Source organism: Chenopodium quinoa, unplaced genomic scaffold, assembly GCF_001683475.1.
Source record: "Chenopodium quinoa cultivar QQ74 unplaced genomic scaffold, ASM168347v1, whole genome shotgun sequence".
Lineage (NCBI taxonomy): Eukaryota > Viridiplantae > Streptophyta > Magnoliopsida > Caryophyllales > Amaranthaceae > Chenopodium > Chenopodium quinoa.
Window position 1 is genome coordinate 3,790,184 of NW_018744616.1, and position 14,916 is coordinate 3,805,099.

Genomic DNA, 14,916 nt, shown 5'->3' on the forward strand with positions numbered 1-14,916 from the left:
TATTGATAAGAAAGTCTTTCATTCCTTGTTTTTCTTATCTCTTGAAACCGTTTGCCAACAATGATTCTTCTCCCTTAGCAAAGAGAAAACCTCTACCTGGGAATCGATAGTAAATTCTATCATTGATAGGTATAAATGCAATATTCAAGTCGAAACTGATTATAGACAACTTGAGATGCTAAGACAAAAAGAGAATGAAGGCTTTACTTCTTTCTTCAATAAGTGGAGGAAAACTTCCGCTAAAATGATTGAGGTGCCCTCCGAAAAAAAATCTGTAAGGATGTTCATAAAAAATTTACAAGAAAAGTATTCAAAGCACTTAAAATATCAACACAACTTGCATACTTTCAAAGCCGTCTATGAAATAGGCATCGAGATCGAAGATGACCTCGCAAAGCAAAAAGCTACTAAAAATAGTAACCACAGTGGCTGGAAAGGAAAGAAGAACAACAATCCTTCTTCTTCTGAAAACGCCCACTCTAGTAACAATGTTAGTACCTTTGTTCTCGGTGAAGTTTTAGCCATGGATAACAAAGGATCTAAGAAGAAACTAAGGAAAGACTTCACTCCCATTGGGATGAGTTACGATATTGCCTTCGATCGACTCCATGCTAAGGGACTTATTACTCCTATTGGACCTATTCAAGATCCCACACCTAAAAAGAGATTGCCTAGTTGGAATCCAGATGCACATTGCAAATATCATCAAGGTAGGGTTCATACTACTGAGAGTTGTTGGAAGCTAAAGGAGGTTATCCAACATTTAATCGATAATGACAAGCTTCCCATGCCTCCAGCTAGCAAGAAGAGCGAGTGATGATAAAGAAAACGACACAAAACAGAGGCGCGCTTCAACAACGAGATTTCGTGACCTCCTCTTTTCTATTTCTTTTATTTATCCTTTCCCCAATAAGTCTAGCATAGGCACCTTTTTATTCTCCTTAGATTTATTTTGTAGGATCATTATATCTTCTCCTTTAATAAAAATGAGCATTTATTTTCTTGCATATGATCATTTCATTACATCGTAAAAAAAAAAAAAAAAAAAAAAAAAAAAAAAAAATCCATGTCGAATTAAGCACAAGGTATACCAATGATTTGAGGCACCTCTTGTAGCCACATCATATCACCTTTCACCCTTCAAATATACAATCTTTTCTTGATAAGCCACTTTAAGCCTCGTCTAATGATAAACCTTTCTTTCTTCAACCCATATCTACCTAACCTTGGGATGGGATGGGATGGGATGGTGTGCAACTTATGCAATTCTCAATTTCATAAAAAGCTTGAGTGACTTCAAAAGATTAAATTAGCAAAAAATTAGCAAAAAATAAAAAAAAGTAAAGTGTACAAAAGGGCAAGTGTTCCAATGTCTTTGACATGAACATGTCTTTGATATGAACACGTCTCAAATTGCGTCTCTTATCGAGTGCTCGGTTCCGTGCCTGAGAAACATGAATGCCAAGTGAGTGATAGACTGCATGATCGGGATTACCCACACTTATAAAAAAGGTTCAAAATAAAATAAATGCTAAAGCAAAAGAGAGCTAAAAAAGAGTTAAAAGCCGCAAGCATAAAAATATAAAGATTCAAAAGAAAGGTTGCACACCTTGGGGGCTTATCTAGGGTGTTGAGCTTTTATCCCTTTCTTCTTCAACCTTTATCCTAACCACATTAATTACAACCCTTAAAAAAGACCTTTTTGAGGTATACACACACTTGTGCGAGGTTCGGCTAGAGCTACGTTCGGCCTGATTCCTAACGGATACGTAGGCAACCTCACAAAGGGGTACGACAGTAATAAAAATGCATTCAAATTCACATTCTCACACCATGATCATATCAAGGGATCTCCTATGCTCATCGCTATCTACTTAGAGGTAGACTTGGGGCCTTAATCGTTACATTATTAGCTTACCTAGCTTAAGAGTCACCACCATTTGACTCTTCTCAATATATTCTTCCACACACTTAGCCCTTGCGGCCTAAATTTAGTATCACCATCACACACATCACAGATACATGACCAAATATACTTCCCTTAGGAATCCTTTGTCATGAAATCTTAACATAAAATTGAAGCATGCCTTGTCAAAATCAACATCAATCATCATTGCATCATAAAGTATGAAGTACTTAGCCTCCGCGCCTAAGTTACCTAAATACTTTCATTATTGAGTCAACTAGGACAGTCTAAGATGTTATAATCCTTGTACTGTGAAAGACAACGTTAATGGATGAAGCCCATTCAACATGCACCATCATAAACTTCGATTCTTTTTTCGCGTCTTTCTTTTTCGGGAGAAAGTCGGTACCCTCCACAAAAATGACGAAATTTTTTTTTTTCATTTTCAAGTCGCACAATCACATTACAATGCACACACGAGTCACACGAAGTGAGTCATCATTGAGTCAGGTTTATACCTTGAGTCGTGTCGAGTCAATGATTCAAGCAACACTAAGTCTTAAGTCAACCTTAAAGAAAGATGAGCAAAGTCCTATAGTAAAAAATATAAATGCAGGTGCATCCCAACAAGCGAGGACATTCCCGGATTTTTTCGAAAAAACCGCAAATATGACACATGAAATTCTTCCAAGATGAGAGGAGTTTTACATGTATTTGTAAATTAGAGATGAAAAACTTTAATTTACAAAAGACTTGAGCAAATTTGGTTGAAAGGAAATGACCAAGTTCAAAGTTTAAAGCGAAACCGAATAGCAGCAACAAGGGCAAAAGAGGGAAGACCCGAATCCAGCGCCAGACGACAAGGCTGTCGCTTGGCGACAAAAAAAAAGCGCGGCGCCAGATAGTTCTAGCAAGCATCGGTGTGGCGACATAATGTGTGTCCCCCATATTGGATTATGCGGACCTCTAACATCAATTTTGGGTTCCTTGGTACGCTAGTTAGCCCCTATAAGCAATTCGACATGATTAAGTAGTCGGTTTGATTACAATCGCAAACAAGTGATTGACCTGACGAAAGATCGTCTCACTTGGCTTAAAGCACCTAAACATTGGCTCATCGCAAAAGAACCAACATAATGGTTCATAAAACAATAGAAGCACCGACATACAGTTTCACAACTCAAAAGCACCGACATAATGGTTCACAAAGAATTCCTAGGAGGGAAGATTTTCACAAATCAATTTGAAGCCTTTAAGAATCGCAGATATGGTTCTTGAAAAAGATTTTTCAAAAGATGGAAGGGTTGATTTGAAGTTTTGAATAGGGGGCTTCATGATAAAAAAAAAGAGGCCTCTCGCTTGGATTTGAGAAGGACAATTTGAAATGAAGCGACCTTTGATAGCTTTCACTATGATTGAGGAGGTTATTATTTGACTTGAGAAAAAGAACGATTCAAGATGAAGCGGTCTTCGACAACGTTCGCTAAGATTGTGGAGGTTATCACCCGATTTGAGAAGATAGCACAAGATGGGCGGTTTTCGACAACGTTCGCTAAGATTGTGGAGGTTGTCACCAAAATTTGAGAAGATAGCACGAGATTTGCAGTCTTTGACGGCGCTAAGATTGTGGAGGTTGTCACCATGATTTGAGAAGATAACACGAGATGAGCGGTCTTTGACTGCATTCGCTAAGATGTGGAGGTTGTCACCGAGATTTGAGAAGAACGGTTTGTGATGAGGTGGTCTTCGGCGACTTTTGCTACGATTGGGAATATTGTAACTATGATTCAAGAAAAAAGCTCCATTGTTCAGAGACGAGTGAACATTAAAACAGCAAGATGGCGTTCCCTAGCTTTTGGAAGGTTGTAACAACGGAAAATAGGTTATCTTCAGAGACGTGTGCTCGACAGTGCAAGATACGTGTTTCTTTAACTCTCTTATCTGTTTTAACTAACGCTAGTTTGCAAGCATTGGCGTTACAAGAGTGATTTAGGATCGCAGAACGTTCTGAATCATTCTCCGTCCCTATTGATACTTTGACTTTTGTTTTCGAAACTTGCATTTCTCCAAACTCAGTCAAAGTGGGGCTTCTATAGACACCCATTTTGTCTCCCCAAAACCAAGCCCAGTGATAAGTACCTTTCATGTTGAATCATAATCGAATGAAGTAAAAGTGTGGAAAGTCTAGTGTTGCAAATAGTTTTATTTCTTTTCTTTCTCTCTGTTTTTAAAAACCTATTTTAACAAAAAAAAACCAATCCAGTTTGGTTTGGTCCATGGAAAGGGTCCAATAATGGTGTAGTTAGGTCGGGCTCAAAAAGATCTTTCCAACGATATATTATAAGCCCAATTCCGATGAATAATGAGGAAGTTATGCCCAAATTACTAAACTGGGCCCGTTTTGATATTTATATGCGGCCCAATGATCTAGAGGAGGGCCTATTATGATTTATCATTCCTAATGTGATTAGGATTGATTATAGTCTTCTAGAATCTTCTAGAAGGTTCTTTTGAATCCTAATTTGATTAGCATTGATAAATTGACTTTAATTGACTATTAAGAGTTTTATTCAGAATAAAAGAAGTGTTTTTAAGGAAAATACAGTTTTACCTTCTCGTACGTTTAAATTTTATCAAAATAAGAAAAAGCGTGGAAAAATATTTCTAGCGCCATACGACAGCTCTGTCGCCCGGCGACAGACCTGGCGTCTGGCGACAGGCGCGTGTTTGGCGCTGCAGTCGTATTTTATTTTTTTCAAAACTCTGATTCGTTTTTTATCATATCCGGCTGATTTTCTCTATAAATAGCCTACTAAAACCTCCGTTTTCAATGATCAATGCTTAGGAATTCTCTCTTCTCACCAACTCTCATCAAGAAATTCTTAATTATTCTCTTTCTCTCTTTTTCTAAACTAGCTTTTCCCATACAAAAATTCCGCATTCACAAGATCTAGACACACCTAGCCAAGTTCGAAGTTGCCTTCGCCCTAGATGTGAAAGGTTTAATTTCTAAGGGTTTGGTCCCAAATCTCTATTTCAATTATTTAATTTAATTATTTTTTATTTTCCTTCAATTTACTAACGTGTGTATTTTGTTATTAGAAAGAGGTACGAGGCATCCAAGTAAGTGCTTTAATTGTTTACATTATTATTATGATATAGAAATCATGTCTAGGTTATTATTATGATTCCTAGTGTCATGTTAGGGTGTTTTGATTTTCCTAGTATCATGTTTATGGAAAAGGTTATAATATCAAGTATGACAATTGTGATTCCTGCGATGCTTCCTATTCTCTTTCTTAATATTCATGTTATTATCATGTTAGGCTAAAACTTTGATCTTTATTGTTTAGTGACATAATTGGGTTTGTTATTAATCTTGTTAGTATCATGCCTAGGTGTAGACACCTAAAAATGTCTCCCCGAAACCAAACCCGTTGATGAACACCTTTCACCACCATTATTGGTCGAGTGGAGTATTTAATCTTTCGAGTGCTTAAATCCATGTTCTATCCAATATATTTCATGAACCAATCCAATTTCTAGCTCATTTCCCTAAACCATAACCTATTTTCTACTTTTCGTGTCCACATCGCAAAACTGAGAGAAACTGATTTTATGGCTATACAATTTTGATCCAATTATTATTTTTATGGATAGGCCTTGAAATAAGCTTTCAAATAATATATCATAAGCCCAATTCCGAGCTATAACGAAAATGATATAAGCAAAACACTAAACTCGGCCTAAAACTGACACCCTTCCACTAAAACGGCCATATCTTAAAATCTGCATATAATTTTGACTTGATTCTAATTGGGTTGGAAAGAAGACTTGATAAGATTTCCAATGATATATTATATTCCTTATTCCAAGTTACGGATCAAAAATTATGATTATTTTAAAAACGGGTAAAAAACTGAAATTACCGCGCAGCAGCAAAAATGTCGCAACGCGGCAAAAGCTGACGTGTCACGGGGCTTATTCCCGTGACACGGTGCCCATTTTTGTAATTCTACACAATTTTCTCCCGTTTCATGGGATTTTTCACCGTGTCATGGTGCAATTTCCCGTGTCACGGTGCCCATTCCGTGACACGGGGATATTCCGTGTAATTTCCGCGTACTTTTTACACCGTGACACGGCATACTGCACTGTGCCACGGTGGACAATGTCGTGTCACGGTGCACATCCTGTGCCACGGGATTTCTCCGTGTTTTCTCCGTGTAATCCCTAAACGCGTTTTCACTTCCCGTAACCTAATTATTTCCCGCGTCACTCAGTTTTTCCCCGTGTCACGGGATCTTCTCCCGTCTGACGGTGCCTGTCACCGTGTCACGGTGATCTTTGCCGTGACACGGTATTATTTTTTTAGGGGTTTTATCTTTTTAGGGTTCCGCGAGTTCCCTCTTATCATTTTCCCTATAAATAGGACCCACCTTTCTGCAGTTCGGGGCACCAATAATCATTCTCTCTCACCTTACACCAAAAATCATTCTCTTCTCCCTCTTTAACCGAATTTCTAGCCTCCTTATTCTTCCATAATAATTCCCCTAAGCACTCCAAGGAGTCTATACTTAACCCGAGGTTCCGTCCTAAAACCAAGGCGTGAAAGGTACAAATAACTGAGGGTTTGGACCAAATCAACTCTACTTTTTATTTAATTTAATTTTCATTTACTTTATATTTTTTTTATTGAAGTTACTAACAGTTTATTCATGATGTAGCAATTTAAAGGAACGTGCTAAATGTAAGTAATTAATTAAATTAATTACTCTTATTTTATTTTATATTGCTAGTATCATGATTAGGTTATTTTATATTTGATTTGACTAACACTATTATTGTTAAATTGCTTCCAATATTGATGTTATTCTATTATTATTTTGATCACCATATTGCATGTTTAAAGGGAATATGTAATTGAAAATAACTCCTAAAAAGATAATTTGGACAACCGGTTTAGGTTCCTTTTTAATCTTATTGTTTAATCAAGTGATCACAATATTTTAGAATTATGTGTTGCATTAATATTCAACCAATTTAGCTTAATAATAGTTTGGAGCAAATTGAATTTTTGTTTGTATGCCTTTGAGATCGCAGGAATCACTTTTCACTATAAGAATCGAGTAGAGGCCAATACCGGCGAATGTGACTCCATGACTCACTTCGTACCATCATCCCCGATCCTCCCTTCGTGGTTCCAAACCATATGGAGTTAGTAATCTCATGGATTATGAATGGGGTGTAACCTTCACGGGTCAATCGTTGTTGCCTTTGTTGTCTGTTATTCGTGGTTGCCTTGTTATGATATGTGAACGGTTTACAAGTTCCTTAAAAACTTGTTGGCGGCTCCCTACTTTATTCGTCCCTAATCGTATCATGTCAATTCCCACTTCCTAAGAGTGCCAAGCATATTCACACATGCTTAACGTAGGCGCACTTCGAACGACGCCTACACTAGGATCTTTCTATTATTATGCTTTAACATGATTATTTTAATGATGATTGTTATTTTTATTATTATGTTTCTTGATTATATTTATTGTTATTGCTTGATCACACCTTTTATGCATGTTTAAAGGGAATTTGTACTTGTAATCATGCTTAATAAGATAATTAATAATGTTGTTCAGGGTTAATTTCGATTATAATTAAAGTGATCGCTAATAATAGTTTTGTTTGTGCATTAATATTCAACCAACATAGATTAAATAGGTTTAGGGTTAACCTATTGATTGCATGTTAGTCAGAAAGCGCATATGAATACAATTATAATAAAGTAGAGGCCTATTATTAGGGTAGGTTCTTTCTCTTTTAGATTGGATTTGTACCTTCATCCTCGAACTTCCAATCATGGTTCCAGACCTATTGGAGTTAACGATCTTCTGGATCGTTAAGGGGTGTAACCTTCACCCTGTGAACGGTTTACAAGTTCCTAAAACTTGTTGGCGACTCTTTTGCTCTAGTTTCATTCCCTTTGGATGCCACCATGATTAAGTGTATGATCACAATGGGGTTCAAGTTTGGGGTAATGGTTGAAATATTCCCTACAAGGGTAAAAAGGAAAGGAAAGATTCCTTTTTTTTTACCTTAACAGGCTGTAGCGGCGCGCAGAGGGATAGTAGCACCCGCTCCTGGTCTTGAAGAGGGAATCTGACTTCGCATTAACAGTTAGGTGCAGGCGTTGCAGTGCAGTAGGAACGCCCGCTCCTATCCTTTGAGAAGCATTAGGATTTTGGAGCCTAGATAAGAGCGAGAGTGCAGTGACATAGGAGCGTCTGCTCCACATATTATTTAGCTACGACATTCTGTTGGAGTGGGCGTGCGGGGAGTTTGGAGCGCCCGCTCCAAGAGTTGAACTTAGCTTCTGATTTAGCTTTCTAGAACGGAGCGGGCATGCACTCTTGCTGGAGCGCCCACTCCAAATGCTGAAATGTGTTTTGTTTTTCCTTTCTTGAATGGAGCAAGCGTGTAGTGGATTAGGAGCGCCCGTTCTGTAATTGAATTTTGCTACGACATTTGGTAGGAGCGGGCGTGCTGAAATGTTGGAGCACCCGCTCCTAGTCTTGAAATTAGAATCTGTTTTATTTTCCAAAATGGAGCAGGCGTGCATAAATTTTGGAGGGCCCGCTCCTACTTCCTATTGGATGGAGCGGGCGTGCTCAAGGTCTGGAGCGCTTGCTCCTTACATTGTTCTTTGCTCCTGGTTCCGGAGTCCTGGAGGAGCAGGCGTACAGTGATTGAGGAGCACCCGCTCCTCATGATACCCAAAGCTTTTGTTTTTTTCTATGGAGCAAAGGAGCGGACGTGCAAGCTCTTAGGAGCGCCCGCTCCTAGTTGATGACATCTTTTTCATTTTGTTTTCTTTGCTTCTTTTTGCCCCAAGTACCTATATCAAGCCACAAGAACTTATTTCAATCAAAATGTAGTCAAAATAAGATATCACCAACACTCTTCTCCATTCTCTCACTCACTTAATTTTTTTATTTTTCACTCTCTCATTTTCTTTCTCCCACTATTTTTTTCTTTTTCTTTTTTTTTACTCGGGTTGCCTCCCAGAAGCGCTTCTTTAACGTCAATAGCTTGATGACCTCCAAACTCAAGAGGTAAGATTGCATTGCAATGATTCAACTAAACCAACATGAGCACCCTCGTAGTGAAGCTTAAGGCGATGCCCATTGACCTTGAAAGATCTATTTCCATCCAAATCTGTGATTTCTACGGCTCCATGAGAAAACACTTCCTTAACAACAGAAGGACTACTCCATATTGATAGAAGTTTTTTGGGGAACAACTTCATTCTAGAATTGTAGAGAAGTACCTTATCACCTACAAGAAATGCTTTCTTTTCAATATTCTGATCAAGCCATTCTTTTGTGCGAGTCTTGTAGTGGTTAGAACAATCATAGGCCTCCAATAAAATCTCTTCAAGATCATACAAATCAATCCATCTTTGCTCTCCCGCACTATCCAAGTCGAAGTTAATCTTCTTAATGGCCCATTGAGTTCGGTGTTCAAGTTCCACTGGAAGATGACAAGATTTTCCATACACTAGACGATATGGAGTTGTGCCTATTGGGGTTTTGTACGCCGTTATATATGCCCATAGAGCATCATTAAGAATTTCCGACCAATCTTTCCTATTCCTTGCAACCGTCTTCTCAAGTATTAACTTGATTTGACGGTTGGACACTTCCACTTGTCCTCTAGTTTGTGGATGATAGGTAAGACTGAACCTTTGGTGAACTCCATGATTTGTTAGCATCTTTTGAAAAGCACTATGAACAAAATGTGAACCATTGTCACTTACCACAGCTCTAGGAATTTCGAATCTTGGAAATATGACCTTCTTGAAAAATTTCATGACTACCTTGTTGTCATTATTTGGGGAGACAATGGCCTCAACCCATTTTGAGACATAATCAACTTCCATAAGATTTATTTATTTCCATAAGAAGTACGGAATGGTCCCATTAAATCAATACTCCACACATCAAATATCTTTAGCTCAAGTATCGGTTGTTAAGGCATCTCATTTCACTTGGATATGTTGCCAGTTCGTTGACACCGGTCAAAAGTCTTCACAAACCCCCAAGCATCCTTAAAGATGTGAGGCCACCATAAACCGCTATGCAAGAATTTTTTGTTTTCTCCCATATGCCCTCCACAAGGATCGGAATGACACATCTTGAGCACATTTTGCACTCCCTCATCCGGAATGCACCTTCGGAGCAAACCATCTACTCTTCTTTTATAAAGAATGCAGTCATCCACAAATAGTGCCTTGCTTCCCTCTTTAGTTTCTTCCTTTGGTTCTTGGAGAAATCGGGAGGAATTCCCCACATGCCACGTAGTTCACCAAGTCGGCAAACCAAGAAAGTTCCTTCTCATTCAAGATATAGAGCACATCATCTCTCAATTCATCACAAAAAGGAATATCATCATCATTAGCATGCACATTCTCTGAACGGGAAAGGTGATCTGCAACTACATTCTCGGCCCCTTTCTTATCACGAATTTCCACATTTAATAGTTGTAGAGAAAGGACCCAATGAATAAGACGAGGTTTGGACTCTTTGTTTGCCACAAGGTACCTAATAGATGCATGATCGGTGTAGACAATAGTTTTGAAACCAATGAGGTAGTTAGAAAATTTCTCAAAAGCATGTACCACGGCAAGAAACTCTTTCTCCGTTGTGGTGTAGTTACGTTGAGCTTCATTCAAAGTCTTAGGCATGTAGTATATGACATGAAGTTTCTTATTTATTCTTTGCCCCAACACCCCTCAAATTGCAACATCACTAGCGTCGCACATAAGTTCAAATGGTAAATCCCATCTTGGCCCTTGCAAGATTGGAGTAGAGATTAAAGCCTCCTTTAATTTGTTGAAAGCTTGAAGACACTTTTCATAAAAAATAAAGATGGCATTGTAGACACTCATTTGTGTCTCCCCAAAATCAAACCCGGTGATGAATACTTTTCACATCGAATCATAATCGAATGAAGTGAAAGTATGGAAATTTTAAGTGTTGCGGTTAGTTTTTTTTATTAAATTTCACTTTTTCTCTCTGTTTTTAAAAACCTATTTTATGAAAATAGCCAATCCAGTTTAGTTTTGTCCATGGTATGGATCCAATAATAGTGTAGTTGGATTGAGTTCGAAAAGAACTTTCCAACGATATATTATAAGCCCAATTCTGATGAATAATGAGGAAGTTATGGCCAAATTACTAAACTGGGCCCGGTTTGATTTTTATATGCGGCTCAATGATCTAGAAGAGGGCCTATTATGATTTATCATTTCTAATGCAATTAGGATTGATTATAGTCTTTTAGAATCTTCTAGAAAGTCCTTTTGAATCCTAATGCGATTAGCATTGATGATTGAGTTTTATGAGTTTTATTTTGAATTAAAGAAGTGTTTTAAATAAAATTACAGTTTTACCCCTCGTACGCTTAATTTTATCAAAAAAATGAAAATGTGTGAAAAACTGTCTGCAGCGACGCACCACAGGCTGTCGCGCGGCGACAGAGGTATTTGTGGCGCTGGCGTCGTGTTTTATTCTTCTTAAAACTCTGATTCTTTTTTATCATATTCTGGCTTATTTTCGTTATAAATAGCCTCCTTAAACCTCTGTTTTGAATTATCAACTCTCAATCTGAATTCTCTTATTCTTCTCTCTCTCTAAGCTAAAGCTTATTCTCTCTCTCTCTCTTTCTAGCCTAGCCTTTTACAAACACAATTTCTCATACATTAGCACTAGACACACCTAGCCAAGTTCGAAGTTGCCTCCGCCCTAGACGTGAAAGGTTGATACCTTCTAAGGGTTTGGTCCCAAATCTAGTCTAAACTTTTTAACTCTTTCTTTCAAATATTTAATTTAATTGTTTAGTTTTATATTTTCCTTGAAGTTACTAACGTGTGTATTTTGTTATTAGAAAGAGATATGAGGCATCCAAGTAAGTGTTGTATTTGTTTTATTGATATTATGATATAGAAATCAAGTTTAGGTTGTTATTTTGATTTCTAGTATCATGTTAGGATGCTCTTCCTAGTATCATATTAGGATGCTTTTCTTAGTATGATGTTTAAAGTAATTTCTAATATCAATTATGATTTCTATGATGCTTCCTATTTTCTTTCCTAATATTCTAAGTTGAGACTTTCTCTGTCTAAGCTCGTTCTTCCTCTGCCATGGCGAGGAGAAAGGCGAAGAAGGATTCGATCAGAGGGGAGGGAAGCATGAATATAATTGTTGAAGATGGCGAAATTTGTGATGATACTCCTATACGAAATCAATCGATGAATAGGTCTAGACATGGTGAGGGTTCTTCGTCGATTAATTTTGGGAATCTGGAGAATTTGGATGATCTTCTTCTCTCACTTGACAATCAATGCATGAGTTGATTCAAGGGTCTAGAATGAAGTCCCGATTGTCTGAATGGATGAATGTGCTGCACTCGAAGGAAAAAATTGAAGAACCAGTGAGAGTTGGAGGATCTCAGAACAGAGTATCTTTTGCCGAGGTACCTATTTCTTCTTCCTCTATGAATTTACTGCAATTATCAATTGATGATGTTTCAGATGAAATTGCATATTGGAATATGGGTATTATATCTTATGTAATTGGGGGGAATCCATATTTGACTTCTTTCACTGGATTCTGTAATTGAATTTTGGGAGCGAAGAATATTGATAAAGTGATTTCGAGTAAGAAAGGGGTTTTCTGATTAGATTCTTGAATGTGAAAACCAAGGAGAGAGCTCTTAATTATGCCCATATGCTATTTGATAATCGAAATGTTTTATTTAAACAATGAGGAGATTGATAGTACTTAATTCAATAGAATTCCTGTTTGGGTTCAATTGCCAGACCTTCCTCTGAAGTTATGGTGGAAGAATTGTTTGGAAAAAATTGTGGGTATTATTGGTACTCCAATTAAACTGGATTCTGCTACCCAGAAGAAATAGAGGGTTAAATTTGCTAGATTCCTGATTGAGGTAGATTTGGATGGTGAGTTTATGGATAAAATTGAATTCATAGCTGAGAATGGGGCTTTAGTTCAATTGAAAGTGATCTCTGAGTGGATACCTAGGAAGTGTGCTTCATGTATGCAAATGGGGCATGAAACTAATGAATGTAAGAAGATGAGGAAGGAACGGAGGCCTAAGACTGTGCAGACACAGGAACATGTTGTTGCTTCTTAAGTGACTGAGAAAGAACAACCTGCTCTTGAGAGGAATAATCAGGGATTCATTATCCAAAAAAAGAAAATTGGTGTCAGGAGTAAAAGTCCTAGTCCTGCTGTTTTAGTAAGTAACTCTTTTGACAGACTTCCAATGGAGGATGGTGCTGGGGAATATGGGAATGTTGCGAATGTTGAGTGTACTGGAGTGATAAGGGTGTCGTTCACATTTTAGGGCTAGGTGGAAATGGATAGGGTGCTAGTGTGGAATGTAAGGGACATTAATGGCTCCTCAAAGTAGAAGGAAGTCAAGTACTTCCTATTGGATCAGAAAATTGGTTTATACTATTTACTAGAAACAAAAATACAGAATAAGAACTTTCCTGTGGTGCATAATAATATGTTTCAAGGATTGGAAATTACCTTGAATTTCTATAATACAAGGGGGTAGAATTCTTGTTGCTTGGCTTCCTGATTTCTTAGGTTCAGGTGTTGCAGATTCATGCCCAACTTATTCATTTGAAAGTGAAGAATATGACTACAGCCTGTGAATTTTTTGTTAAAGTTGTTTATGGAGTTAATGATGATATGGGGAGGGATGATTTGTGGAGTAGATTGAATGAGATTGGGGAAAGCATGAAGGTACCCTGGATTATATAAGGTGATTTTAATTCTCCTTTGAATTATGAGGATAGAATGGGAAAACCTATTACTCATTTTAAGATTGACAGATTTAGGGAGTATGTGAGGTTTTGTGAAGTTCAGGATATGAAGTGTGTTGGGGGAAAGTTCACCTTGAATAATAAGCAAGAGGGAGACAATAGGGTATACTCAAATATTGATAGAATTTTGGTTAATGGTGCCTGAATTAGTGCTTTTCCTGAATCTCTTGTGCATTACCTTCCTGAACTATATTTTGATCATTGTCCTACTGTGATTAATCTGGATAAGGTTTAGATTGTGGTGAACTCTGGTTTTAAGTTTCTTGATATGTGGGTTTCTCATCCTTTATCAAGATGCTGTGAAGAAAGCTTGGGATTTGGATATGCATGGGGTGCAAATGTATCGGTTTGTTAAAAGATTAAAAGCCTCGGAGATTGATTTAAAGAAGCTTCACGTATATGATTTTGTGGATATAAAGGGAAAGTTTAATGAAGCTAAAATGAATTTGATGAAGTTAAAAAAGGATATTCAGATTCATCTGGATGATGATAGCTTGAAGAATACGGAGTTTAAGATGTTTGTTGAATATTCTCAAATTAGGAGTCAGTATTACTCTTGGTTATCTCAAAAAGCTAAGATTAATTGGCTTCAAGTTGGGGATGATAACACCAAGTTCTTTCACAGAAGCATCAATATGAGAAGGTATAGGAAGAAAATGATTGCTGTGAAGAATATTAGTGGGGTTTGGTGTGATAATCCTAGGACTGTTTTGAAGCCTTTGTTCAGTATTATAAAGGTCTTTTGGGAATGATCGTGGTGAGAGAGTTAAAGTTTGTAATCATAATGTTCAGAAGAGATATGTTTTAAATGAGGATCAAAGGCAGATGTTGTGTAAACCTTTCTCAAGAGATGATGTGAGGAAGGCCATCTTTTCTATTCTTGGGGCTAAAGCACCAAGTCCTGATGGCTATAACAGTACATTTTTCAAGATTCTTAGAATATAATTGGTGAGCAAGTGACTGATGCTGTGCTGCAGTTTTTTGAGACAGGGAAGATGCTTAAGGAGTTGAATTGTACAATCCTTACTCTGATCCCTAAGGTTGAGCATCCTGAATATGTGACTGAATTCAGACCAATTGCTTGTTGTAATGTCCTTTA